The sequence below is a fragment of the Tachypleus tridentatus genome, chromosome 2, assembly GCF_004210375.1.
Source record: "Tachypleus tridentatus isolate NWPU-2018 chromosome 2, ASM421037v1, whole genome shotgun sequence".
Classification (NCBI taxonomy): Eukaryota; Metazoa; Arthropoda; class Merostomata; order Xiphosura; family Limulidae; genus Tachypleus; species Tachypleus tridentatus.
Window position 1 is genome coordinate 30,455,028 of NC_134826.1, and position 14,895 is coordinate 30,469,922.

Below are 14,895 nucleotides of genomic sequence, written 5' to 3' on the forward strand. Positions count from 1 at the left end.
ACAAACAAATTTTCAAATGGTACATTTTACATTCTCACTTTCCAACTTATTTTCCTATCTATTTTTCTTTCTGATAAAAAACAGGTAATTAATGCATTTGACATATCCAATGAAGAGTATCTAATTTCATTATTCAACGTAATTATTCCAGTTTGAATGCACCTCATGCACTTTTAAGTCCTGTGAGTTTAACTCATCCACAGACTTATGTTTAAAAGATAGTTCACTGTTTTTAAGTTGCTGATGAAAATGAATAATTGCTACAATGTTTGATAACTTTTTGATCATACACTAATGTAAACTCTAATGATTCCTCTGAATCTCTATCAGAATCAGTATGTATGAAAATGACTGGTTTCTGGTACTTGGAAATGGATGATAATTCCTGAAAATCATTATCCATAATACTATACAGGCAAAGGTGTTTCAAGAAAATTTGGTAATTGTTTGTGGAAAAATCCTTGTGAATTTTGATCCAAGTTTGATTTGCAGCTATCCAAAAACTAGTTTATACCATGCTTGTTTTTAGGACTGAAAATTGTAAGAAAATTATTAAATCGTTTATTTTATCTATATTTATAAGCAAATATAATCAAACAAGGCTGACTAGCTTTCTTAGGCATTTTATAGAAGTGATTCTTTACCCTAACCACTGAAAATTTATTATATTTTATCATAAATATCTAAAGTCTGTGGTGAAATAACAGAACAGTAAAGGGTGAGCAGAAGAAGCAAAGGATCCCCCTGGCTGTTTAAAACTTGGAGTCAACATAAAAATTACATTTTATTTAACGTTTTCCTAACTTTAAATGTATTTCAGGTAGATACTCATTTCTACACAGCTATTACCATATTGTGCCACAGCCAAAAAAAAATGTTTGTGTGCATTTACTGAGCCTCTGAATGAAACTCTCACCTCTAGATGCAAGCATTTAGGCAGTCTTTGATACAAAAAATGTTAGACTATAGCCCTCCACCAACAAGAGGGCAACACATCTTCTTTGCACAGTACTCCCAAAAAGCAAACTGAGTTTACCACAGGCTCATATTTTACGGGGTGAAAAGACAATGAAAGTGAGAAGAAAGGATGAATGGTTCCACAGAAGTAAGTATCTATCTTGGATACATTTGCAGGTATGGAAAATTAATTTTAATTTCAAATGCTATTCACCTCTCCAAAGAGAATATATAAAAAGAAATGGAAAAAACTTATGAACATTGCTACCCACTAAGTGTGAAGGGGCCATACTGAGACATCACTGCATAGGAGACATTATTCATCTCATGCGTGAAAAAATATATGCCTAATTTAGATAGCAGAGCAAAGAGTACTATCAAAAGAAACCTCCTATATGGTGCTAAAATGTCATGCAGGTGGTTGTAACTTAATGATTGCTTAACTGGCCTGTACATTTCAGTGAGTTAGCAGAACATCATGTTTAGTGCAACTATGGCAATAAGTAAGTACATAAGAAATATTTATGTGAAATATTTACTATAATAAATAATTACAGGAGTGAATTGTCCTAGACCTGGATTCTCGATGCCCCCAAAAAAACAACAAAACAATAAACAAACAATAAGAACAAAACAAGACCCAAATAACAAGTACATCTACCAGAAACAGTTTGTTTTTCAAGTGTAAGGGATGGCTTGTGCTTCAGTTCCAGATAAATGCCAAGCTCTATTTCTTTCTGATCAAAGGGTGCACCCATTTAATCTTACTAGTGGGATTAAGAAAGCAAAGTTTCTTCCACTCCAGTAGAAAAAAAAAAGATGCATACTGAGAACACCAAAGTAGGCACATATACAAAATGAGTCCTGAGTCCTCTCATCTGCATGAGGTCCCATATTGAATTACTGTACAATAGGTTATAATGAATAGGGAAGCAAGTGTTAACCCAAGTGAGAAGGCAGGAACTACATCTGTTGCTATCATTTACTTTTTGAAATGATAGTATAGCACGAAAGAGCAAATATAAACACATCCATAGTAACCTAACAGAAAACTCCACCTTTACAGTGAGCACTGAGCAGGGGCAATTAGACTTAACATTGTTTGTTATTAATGCAGATTTCAGGAGAAAGAAGTATTCCCTATGAAGCAGCATTCACCATATGGTGGGCTCCACGGTCCACACACACACCACATGGCCATAAGTATGTGGACACCTGACCATCACACCCATGTGTTTGTTGAACACCTCATTCCAAAACCATGGGCATTAATGTGGAGTTGGTTCCCCCTTTGCTGCTATAACAATCTCCACTCTTCTTGGAAGACTTTTTACCAGATTTTGGAACATGGCTGTGGGGATTCGCTTCGCTCCTATTCACTCACAAGAGCAATCGTGAGGTAGGGCACTGATGTTGGGAGAGAAGGCTCGACTTGCAGTTGGCGTTCCAATTCATCCCAAAGGTATTTGATGGGATTAAGGTCAGGGCTCTGTGCAGGCCAGTCAAATTCTTCCACACTAACCTCAGCAAACCATGTCTTCATGGACCACGCTTTGTGCATGGGGGCATTATCATGCTGAAACAAAAAAGGCCATCTCCAAACTGTTATACAAAGTTGAAAGCACACAATTCTCTAGAATGTCAATGTATGCTGTAGCATTAAGATTTCCCTTCATTGGAACTAAAGAGCCTATTCCAAACCATGAAAAACACCCCCAGACCATTATTCCTCCACAAAACTTTGCAGTTGGCACCATGCATTCAGGCAGGTATCTGCCAAACCCAGATTTATCTGTCAGACTGCCAGATAGTGAAGTGTGATTCATCACTCCAAAGAATATGTTTCCACTCCTCCAGAGTCTAATGGTGTGCTTTACACCACTCCAGTCGATGCTCAGCATTGCACACTGTGATCTTGGCTTGTATGTGGCTGCTCGGCCATGGAAACGCATTTCATGAAGCTCCTGATGAACAGTTTTTGTGCTGATGTTGCTTCCAGAGGTAGTTTGGAACTCAGTAGTGAAGGTTGTAACTGTAGACAGACAATTTTTACAAGCTATGTGCTTCACCACTCAGCAGTCCCATTGTGTGAGCTTGTGTGGCATATAGCTTCATGGCTGAGCTGTTGTTGCTCCTAGACGTTTCCACTTCACAATAACAACATTTACAGTTAACCAGGGATGCTCTAGCAGGACAGAAATTTGATAAACTGACTTGTTGGAAAGGTGGCATTCAATGACAGTGCCATGTTGAAAGTCACCAAACTCTTCAGTACGACCCATTCTACTGCCGGTGTTTGTCTATGGAGATTGCATGGCTGTATGCTTGATAGCAATGGATGTGGCTAAAATAGCCAAACCCACTAATTAGAAGGGGTGTCCACATACTTTTGGCCATATTGTGTACATATATGTTGTTTAAGGTGATTGAGAGCAGAAGCTGCAAGAAAAATAGAAATTATTAACCATTCGCCTTTTTAAAACCTCTGAATATTGAAGAATGACAACTGGAGGTAGACAAAATACAGAGTTGGATCAAACTGCTACGTAAGTAGAGAATATAAAATAAGTGTTGGAGGGAGGTTAACCACATTTCTTCTGCAATATCACATCCATGGAATGTTTATTGGCCAGAAGGTGAAAAAAAAACTGTAAGATGACTAATTTTATGGAAGGTAACATGAAAATTTATAATTTTCCATTACTGAAAATGTATTCCAATAGGAACTTACCACCATTCACAAGATTAACTATTCTCATCCAGTGTTGCTCTCTATGTAGAAATGTTTTTTTTTCTTTACACATGCCACAAGCTTTCTGTACCTTCCTACTGAAATCAAATGATTCCAACATGTCTCTCATGCAAATCATTATGTCACTTCTCCATCCATAGGAGTGTGACATATAAGAAGCATGACTCCCTCTGTTTGCCTCTATCGCACCATAACTGCAAAGTTTTACAGAGGAAAGTGAGGATTATTTATTTGTTTATCTTGAATTTTGCGCAAAGCTACATGAGGGCTATCTCCACTAGCCGTCCCTAATTTAGCAGTATAAGACTAGCAGGAAGGCAGCTAGTCATCACCACCCACTGCCAATTCTTGGGCAACTCTTTTACCAAGGAATAGTGGGATTCACTGTCACATTATGATACCCCCATGCCTGAAAGGGTGAGCATGTTTGGCAACAGGGATTCGAAGTTGCGACCCTCAAATTACAAGTTGAGTGCCTTAACCACCTGGCCATGCAGTGAGGAAGAAGGGCAGGAAATGTGAGAAGAGGTAAATAAATATCAGAAATCCATTTTCTTAGGAAAATTATAACTTTCACTACAGTACTTCCCCTCCTCTCACAAGATTAACAGGAATCCCACATTAAGTAGGAGGTGGGACTGCTGTAAGGGAATGACAGAAGTAACCCTCAAAAGCATCTTAAGGATATCCCTGAAAATGAAAGCTTATAAGACCCTAAAATCTGATGAGAGGAACTGAACCACTTCTAAACTAGGTATACTCTCTGCCTATCTGTGAAATACAGGAGATAAGGGTGGAAAACAAGTGGAGAACATCCAAGTGGAATAGATCTGTGGCAGGAAAGTGATCTCAACCAAGAAATATATATGGAACTCAATTCCACAAAGTATGAAAGTGGATAAGTTAATCAATGTGCCCTGAGGTGTAGGTTGAGTAGGGCACAACTAACTATTCAATAAATCAACTATATCCAAAACCCATGCTACTGGGAACCAACATTCACGTTGGGGTAGGATGAAGATCATATCATATTCACCTTAACTTCAAGAGACTCAACAGAAACTAGAACAACTCCAACATCTGACCACGACACGTGATATCTTAGATATTTAAATCCAGGGACTTGACATCTGTTATTGAAAGGATGACTATATAATAAAAATCAACTCCATAATGGTAAACTGACCAGCACCATCCAAAAGTAAAACATCTTCAGCATGAGATACAATGAAGGATTGCAAAAAAGATGGAACTGGAACCACCCTCCTTAACTCCACCATGACCCACAACATTTATGTAGTATGTTCATGGGAGGAATACAGATAACCATAAACATGTGTGAGGAGTTTTGCTGATTGGTTATACTTTAAATACAACACTCAGTTGCATAGTACCAACATCCACCAGTAGGATGAGGGCATCCACTCAATGAATGAATTGCAGTTTGATGTCTCACCCTTTTGTGATTGTATATTGGAAGACATCATATTATCTACATCCACAGATCACCACCACCCTACTCTCACTGAATGGTTATAGCTATATCTGTGTGAAACTCATTGAAGAGCATGCCTTCACAGTTGACCACAGCAATAGCTTGGAAGTTGGTAAGAACTCCCATACTCCACTTGAAGAAAAAGCGATTGAGAACATGTAGGAAAGTCTAGAGGAACATCATCACTTGAGACAATGAAATGGGTGACCACAAAATCCATTTTGAAAAGCAGACCATACCAATTTTTCAATACAAGGTATGGTAGAAATGGGCAGCTATTCCCTACTACATTGCTCCTGCAGTCCATTGGAAGTATAGTGTGGAACAGGTGAGTTAATATAGCAAGTACATCACAATGTTACTCACCTACAAGTGATTGGTGGAACAACTCATCTCAATGGTGAACACTGCAAAGCAATGAAAATTAAAGTGTGAGCCAACATGGTAGTCATTGTGCAGGTTTCTAATTCAAGAATACTTTAGTTGGACATAAATAATAAATGAATTAAAGCCCCTGAAAGAAGAAAAAAGTACAAATATAAATTTACTCAGTCACAGCTCCATCAAAGCTTGAAGAAGATGCATAAGTGGAAGACAAAATCCTGATGAAGAAAAAACTGCAATATGTTATAATAATGGGAGATGAATATATTACGTGTAGCATACATGTCCAACCAACATTTATTTCAATAACCAATGAAGACAAGAAGTGAGGAAAATGGTGAAGTATCATATCTGATAAGAAGGCACACTGAACTAATTCAAGTGGGAAGAAGACAAGAAAGTATATGTTAATTAAATTAAATATCGACTATTATTGGTGAAGGTAGAAGGGGAAAGATTATAAACAGAAGAAGACTGTAGGGATAAAGAGTTGAGAATGGGTACCATGGAAGGAATCCACATATGCAATATAACATTGAAGGATATAGACTGGATATAGATCCAGATGAAAGTAGAAATGAGAAGTAGAAAGAAAACAAATAACTGAAAAAAGCAAATTACTCTCTCTAGTCACTTAGGTCTGTGGGAGGAAGGAATGATCTGGATAAAGGAAATGTCAGGTATGTTAGCAAAGTGTACATGAAATGTTAATGGCAAATATATCAGATCTTCAATATTCACAGACTAGGAGGAAAAGGAAATACGTTTTAAGAGAAAGGTGAAAATGGAGCATGAGGAAATAGGATGAAATAGAGGATCACTTTAAGATCCCAGTCTGGAAGGATAATGAATCCAGGAGGAATGCATTAGGATGTTAAGAGCGGGGGAAGCATAAATATCCAGAGAAAGGAAAGGTATGTGATAATGCTGCCCGATAACTCAATAGGTAGGAAACATAAGACCCCCTCGTCAGAATTCCACGTGAGAAACTCTGCCTCACAAACAACAGTAAGGCAGTCAACATGGAATTCCTGAGTTACAGACCAACTGGGGAACATCTTTCATTTGCACTGATACACCTTCATTGAAAAGGTATGCATGGAATGAGCCAAAAGGAAAGATACTCTCTACAGGAAAATCTGATCACCAAAGACAGAACAAAAGCCAGGCATGTAGACAAAGGATATGAATGGCTGGATGTAGAACCAGTAACTATAGTTTACTTAGAAGGGAAAGAGGCAAGGAAAGGGAAACTGGAGGAATAGTTGCAATTGTTATAATTGTGGAAACTATGGCTGAGCTTGCCAATAAGGAGTGATAAGAGGGACACAGTACAGAGTAGTATGCATTAGAGATACACATTTGATAAAGTAATCAGACAGGAGGATATACATAAAGGAATTTGTGGAACCAGTCTTGGCTAAAGGTATTGATATCCAGGATTAGAGGATGAGGTATCAGGCATCTCGTTGTGGGCTGTGACATAGTGAAAACCTCACAGGGAAAAAAGTAACTGAAATACAAGGGGATCTACAGACCACTTCATTGGATAAATATTGTTTGGTTGGAAAAGAATCCACTATTAGACTGAAAGCACCTGGAACATAATATGCAATGAGATGAATGAGATGCATGTGGCCCAATATAGCAGATCCATTGTTCACAAATAGAGGTACTGAATAGGTGTCCCCTTTGTGATTAATATGTGCTACCACCATAGAATTGTAAGAATGAATCACCACCAGGAAGCATTTGGCAAGAGAAAGGAAGTGTTTCAAAGCATGATGGACTGCAAGAAGCTCAAGAACAATGATATTTCAAGACTTCTCATCAGCAGACTAGCAACCCAAAGCCTCTTGGTGATTAACCCCACCCTGAAAAGATACATTCATGAACAGATGTAAATCTGGATGAGGAGGATGAAGCAGGATGCCCACCAACATGAGTCTTATCCAAATACCAAAGTAAATAATTCATCAATGTAAGAGAAAGGGTAATAAGAGCCTACCAAAGAATCACAAGCAAGGATTTGATTATTATAAAGAGCACACTGAATGGATTGTATAGGTGCACAACCCAAAAGGGCCATTATGTTACTGAAGACCACATCCCTAAAAGCAATAGAACCTCATGAGCAGAATGTGAGGAAGCTGAAAAAAGTATAATGAACTGACAATTTCATGGAACAAGGGAAGGAAAATTGAGCAAAAATTAGTTATAGGATATTCAGGGATCTCAACCAAACAGTTAAAACACAACCTAAGAATTTTTGTTATAGTAAAGGACAATTGACACAATGATATGGAAGAGCAAAATGATCAGAAGTCAGTGGAGGAAAGGCATGCTAATCTCATGAGTTAATTATGAGGCAAATGGGTCAACATATACCAAAATATTTGGAGGGAAAAAAAACCAAATATGGATGTGAAGATAGGTAATGTAATAATGAAAGATGTGGTTCATAGGAAATAGGGGCAAGGGATAAAACATCACATACCTGAGAAATAAGTTCAAAAATGCCACAGCAAGCCTAACTGAATCTTCAAAAGGGTATGGGAAGGAATGGCAAAATCAAGAGGAGGAAACAGGTGATCCAAGTCTTGTCAGCCTGAATAGAATCAGGATGTTCTGGAAAAACTGGGGTGAGATCCAGAAATAGAGGTCAACTAAAGTAACATTCAATTTTCCTAGAAATAAATGTTGATAAAGCCCCCATTAGATCATTCACACCTAAGGCCTGATTCATGTTACATGAATTATGGAATTTATAATCAAGAAGAGTCAACCAAAATGGAAATTGTAAATAATAATAATGTGCCTATAATAAACTGAGATTAAAGTTAAAAAACTATGAATAAACTGGGAAGTAATTTAAACGAAAAACACTTAATGAGTATACTAATGCTGAACATGAAAACTGAAACAAAGGAACATGTCTGAGCACAAGCACAGAGGAACAGATGAGCTGGAAGAATTGTTTTGCATAATTCAATCATTTTTGGCAAAAGGAGATACACCATTAGCAAAAAAGTGATGAAAGTCTTGAATATGAAAAGTGCAAATGAGATAACAGTGAACAACCTTACCAGAACAAACATGATGACCAGATGGAATGATCACATAGAAAAGAAAGGGAAGATATGGCAATTGGAAAAGATAAATAAATCATTCACACAAATAGCCCATTCCTTAGTAAGATATGATAGTCTGAAGAGAAAATCAATGTATCTATGTGAGAAGACTGCAGAAAGCCTATAAGAAAAAAATATCAGGATGATGTTTTCCACAAGCAAGAAATGAAAAGAAATCGATTTTAAGGAAAAGAAGACACAAAAATAGGTGAACAAAAGTTTAATTGGAGGAAATGTAACATCCTCAAGAAAAAAACAGAGACCCAATCCAGAAGAAAAACTGGAAGAGAATGATGACTGAGGAAACTCAGGGTATGTCTGCAAGAACTGGATGGAAAGGAAAATGGCCATAGAAATAACAGAAAGATGATAACAAAATCATTCATAAGGTAACAATCAAAGATATGGAAGACCATCCCTGATAACTAGGGAAAAATAAGTGTGATGAATAAGACTTAAATGTTCTGGAGGAAAGGAGTGACAATTTGATTAACATCAATAAATCATTCGTGTTGATAATCTGCAAGAATAATTGGTTGAACACCACAGCTAAAGACTAGATTTACATCTCACTGAAAAACATGTAGAAAAACTCAAAACAAGAACCTGAAAGTCATGAGGATGAGAAAATAAAACTTTTGTGAAATTAAAAGTGCTGTGACACCTGGACTTTTAAAGTTTCTATCTCATGATTTGAGATAGAACAGCTGTAGCTTGTAATAGCAGAGGACAAGCCCACATCAAGAAAGAAACACATAAAAAATTGAGGCAAGTCATTATCAAATTGTAGTAAGACAAGAATGTCACCACATTGATCCACATGAGATGTGAACCAGCCATGAAGTTGTATACACAGAGAGGATACCTTTAAGGTATACAAAAAAAGTTGAAATCATGGTAAAGTTTGTCAACATGGGCCAATAAGAACTGGGCATTGGGCCTAATTGATCTTTACCAATATCCAAGAAGAGAGTAGGTTACCAAAAAATTATCCAAAGACATTATCAGAATGAAACAAGAATTGGAAACCAGAAAGGCATGAGAAGAATTGATAAATAAATGTCTGATTTGTTTCTTTGATGTTAAGCACAAAGCTAAACAATAGGCTATCTGTGATCTGCTCAACACAAATACTGAAACCTGGTTTTTGGCATTGTAAGGCTATACACTGGAGGGCATGGGTGTTTGAAATAATGAAGTACCAACCAAGTAAATACAAGTAGAAAAGTTGAAAGAAAGAATGGTCAGATAACTGAGGAACACCTTGCATGTTGATATATTTTACCACAGTTAGTGTTTGTGATTACTACACAACAGCAGGATTTAATGATATTTATGTGAAACAGCTAAAATTTCTCACAAAACGTGTGAATGAGATACCTAATAAGACTACAGACCCTGCAGTTAATGGTTCCTTACCACATTACCCTACTCCTGGAGATCTTGAGTAGCATTACTGACAATACCTAAATCCAATTGAGATGGAAAAGAAAATAAGCTCATAAAAAAACCACACATTTAAGATAATTGAAGGCAGTTGGAAAAATTTCAATAAACAACTAGTTTGATGACAAATTTCATGAACTAGCAACATTTTACTGTCAGCATCTGAAGTAAGCACAATCAATGAGAATTGTCACACAACTGGAGACTGTTGTTCCCATATCAGAAAGAATGTATTTTGTATGGAATTGCAAAGCCAAAAGAAGTGGTAAAATAATTCACAGAGAGTGTAATAACAGATTACTGATAAAGAATCCCAAGTTTCTGTCAAGACAAGTTTTAATAGATCAAGGTTAGAGCTGTAGTGGATTCACCCAACCAGCTAAATAAAGATGAGCATCATAAAGTGTCAAAATACCAAATGACAATAACAGATGAGATTCCATCATAAACCATGGGCCTTAAAAGAGAAAAATGCTAAAACGTCATTACAGTATAGTGTTTTATTCTTTGTATTAGAAGTGTTCAAAGAACAAGATTAATTACACACTCCCAGAAATGTAAAGTATAAATATATATATAAATATATTTCAAAAGCTTTGTGCACAATTGCTATCCAATTCCATGTGCTTACTACAAGGCTCAAACACACTCATAACCTTAGACATGTCTAGTGTCCATGGATATTGCACAAGCCTATGTCATAATCATCATAATGATGTAGCCTTCCACAAATAAGATGACGGCACGATGTCCATGCACTTTAGTCGTCACTGAGAAAGAACAATGAAGTTTAATTCCTTCTCCTGTTCTCACTTGATGCAAATTTCAAATAAGTATTCCCTGAGAAGCAATGCTGGCCACTAGACAGGTTCTGATAATACCAACCATAAGGAATGTAAGGTGTAATTTCTCATGTAACATTTGATTTGGTGAGCCTTGCCACCTTCAGTTCAGTTTCTTGCTTTTTTTCTGCTGAATGCACACATAACAAGAACCAACACATACACTTGCAACATGGGTTAGTTGGCAAACTTAACCAGTTATGCTGAGGAGGTCAAGCACTTATTTCCACAAAAAAGGGCAAGACAACAGTGAACAGCTCATAGAGTCCAGAAATACGAGTATGGAATGATTATATAATAATGAAATAAAAGAAAAGGAAGTGATGTAAAACATCCAATTGCCCTCTCAGGCAGCCCATGCCTTAAGAAAAAGAATGGAGTGTACTGGAAACAGCAATAACTGGCCCATACTATAGAGTATGAAAACCATCTAATCATAACAACCACAATTAAGAAGAAAAATATGTCTTCAGAGACAAATGATACAAAAGTAAAATGTCAGTGGCTTAAAATCAGGCATGTAAGAGCCCAGAAAACTTCACAAAAGTCCAACTAGTGGATAGGTATCAGAAAAAGGAAGAAAATTATTATCCTCTGATAAAAATGTAAAAAGCTGTGGACAATAACCTATGTTAACCTGCATTGGATAAAACAGGTAGGCCTCAGATGAAAAGTCAAGTAAAGAAAGAAGAAAAGTGTGGAAGAGTAGGATAACCAAGTTGAACAATGTTAGAGGGACCAGAGGCAGTAAACAGTTCATGTATGTTGATAGAGAGCAAAGTAAAAGGCTTACAAGAGTGAAAAAGAAAATGAGATGCTTTGCAGAAAAATCCCAAACATTATGCAGAGAACAGGAAAACTCCTCTGCATGAAGACGAAGACATGACACACTGTCATGAAAATCGATTACCAAGATTGATAATGGGGAGACTTCCAAAATGGGAATAACTACTAAATTAAGGAGTTTTTTAAAAAGGAAACAAATCCAACAGAATACCTAGGATGTAAGGACCACTCTGCAGGATGAATCTTGTTAAGTCAAGATGAGTGATCTGCTACCAGATAAAACCCTAAGGACATGATGTCATATGATGAATACAACAATAAAACAGTTCTCAAAAGCTGTTGCCTCCCTGCTGCTTAATCATAATAAGTGTCATAGAATTGTCTAAGTGCTTTATCACTGAATAACCAGACAACTGTGACCAAAGAAGAATGCAAACCCAATAAGATGTAGTCATTTCTGGAAAGTTTATATGCAGAGAACTAGGTTTGGAATTTCCTTTGGAAATTAGTCCTTGGGTAAATTGATTGATGGTGTTGAAAACATTTTCTAACAAAAAAGAGTGACATCAGTTGAAATATGCAAGTTAGACCAAGGAGGTGGGCATTATATAAACAAGAGATTTAGAGTGAAAGATAGAATCACAAAAACAGAAAAGAGAAGGCAAGGCACAGTAATTCTTCCAGAAATTACTGAAGGAGAAGCAAAAGAGAAGCATACCTTGGGTACGCTTGTGGACAAAGATGGAAGTATACTTCTTACTGAAAGCTTTAATTCAGGAGACAAAAAAAAAAAAGCAGCATAGCACTGAATATACAGTAATTTTTCAGGTCAAAATGTTCACGTTCAAGTGAAAGTCAAGGGGATAAGACAAAATAATCTATGAATCAACTTTCTTAGCTGTACAAGTCTCAGAAAATAAATAAATATCATGGTAGAAATGTGATGAATTACTGGCAAAGTCTTATCAGAATCAGTGTCAAATGCACAGGAGTAGGGCAATAATAATTATAAGAAGGAAGAATGAATAAAGATTTTCATAAAAATGATTTTAAAAATTAACAGTAGTGAAAAGTTAAATCAATAGTAGAGGAAAGAAAGAGAAAAAATCTGCCAAGGAAACAGACAGCTACAAACAGTGAAGGTAGACAGATTCTTCCAAAATACAATAAGAAAGTAAACAAATCAACAAACTGTATAGTGAATGGTGAAAAGATTGGAAACAGAGCTGCAAAACATAAAAATAATACATAATTTTTTACACAAACTAATACATTAGGTAAACTCTCTTCAACCAAACACAGATGAAACAATTCTGGGAATTCACCTATACACACACACACACATACATACAAGTATAATCAAATTGGGAGGTCATATTCATAAGGAAATAAATAAATATATTAACAAAAGCATGGCAAATATCAGAAGTATTATCACTCCAGATAATAGCTGATATTGTAAGAAATAACAGGAATGCTTTCAGTCATGCCCATTTGTGTAAATAAACATTTAGCAGCCACAAAAGTTTCAATGTATAACACCATTCTAATGCAAAATCAAGAATGGACATATGGCAGTTGTTAATTTAAGCATGCAGAACTGAAATAACCAGTTTTTTTTTTCTATTCTGGATATTGTATGAAGAAAGTGAATATGGTTAGTATTAATCCCAGGTTTATGGCAAATTAGGCTCATTAATACTGTATTTTTTCATGAAAGTTGGCAATGGAAAAATTATGGCTTCACTTTGTTGACTAACAGAGGAAGTTAAGTGTTCATAGTGTAAGGGAACCCTGTAAAACCTGGTGAAGAACTAAGAATTCTATTGTTGAAATATGTCCAGATATAATAGCATGCTACCTGTGCCAAATTAGTTGCTCTACAAGTCTACAGAATACAAAGTTCACACTGATGCACTCTTCTGTTTAATTCTCTTAGACCTGTTGTACTGGACTAATATATTTATAATACTTGACAAGCTGCAAGAATCTGCAGGGTGTAAAAGAAATTCGATTGATAAATTATTTCAGTAGTAAAATATATTGCAAATTATGTAATCTAATACAATTTAAAATATACATAAGCTCACCATATGATGAAATAATCAAGAACACATCACTGAATAAAATGAAATGTACAATATACTGCAATGAATCTGTAATTATAAACTAAAGTACTGTAAACTATTTACATTTCTTGCTTAACTTAATAACTGTATGCTACTTCAGTTTTCTCATAAATACAAATTACTGAACTTTATGTAGAGAATAACTAATAAATTAGCTGATCAGTGAATTTTTAATATATCAATTTTCATTCCTTTAAATAAAAGATAACCTTACTGATAAACAGAAGTAGAGAATTAATTTTCATTAGAGACTTTAGTTCTAATTATCTTACAAGGATAAAGTGAATTCATCATTTCTTTTACACGTAACACGTAAACCTTTTAGTGTTTTTTTTTTTTCATTTAAAATTGAATATTTTATCTTATCGAGGCTAGTCTTAAATGTTTGTTTTCATTTATTCTAAATTCAAAATAGGTAAATAAACTATTATTTTCTTGAAGATAAAAACACTTAGTATTTTTTAAATTGAACTTTTGGCTAAAATCTTCCTAAAATACTCCGAAGTTCCTGATTTTTAATGCTACACAGACGTGAAAAGAAAAAATATTAATTTTCATTATCCGCGAAAACAAAGTGTTATACGTTTGCTTCCAAAGACAAATATAAGTAATTTACTTTCACGCCCCAGCGATTCAATCAAACTTACTAATAAAAATCGAAAGGTATTTATTCTTTCCGACGTTACCCCCACCACGTTAGGTATAACTTTACTTACAATTTTATTGGTACAACTATAATTTTCAAATATCTGTAGTAATAAATATTAACATTCAATCAAATCAAAATAAAGTATAGATAATTTTATTTTGCAATCTAAATAGCATTTTAAAACTTAATCGATAGTTGTTCGTAATAGGGTTCGCCCAATAATTTCACAAAACTTCTAAGAGAACAATACGGGTTAAAACATTAAAAAGCATATTTGTTCTTGAAACAACACTTAAAAACTTATAGCTCAATGGCTTAGGCTGC

At 35.5% G+C, this 14,895-nt stretch overlaps 1 protein-coding gene across 3 annotated transcripts in view; it reads right to left on the reverse strand.

Annotated features, from left to right (window-relative positions):
• The window catches only part of LOC143240240 (centromere protein C-like), a 35,957-nt gene extending 21,328 nt beyond the window's left edge, over window positions 1-14,629 (reverse strand). The window contains exon 1 of one of the 3 annotated variants that reach the window (XM_076482390.1): window positions 14,570-14,629. The gene's annotated coding sequence lies outside the window, so the exon portion shown is untranslated. Of the gene's footprint in view, window positions 1-13,654; window positions 13,781-14,194; window positions 14,507-14,569 lie in introns of those variants that run through there. The other 2 variants (XM_076482378.1, XM_076482385.1) reach the window with 2 other exon arrangements.
• Window positions 14,630-14,895: the final 266 nt, after the last annotated feature.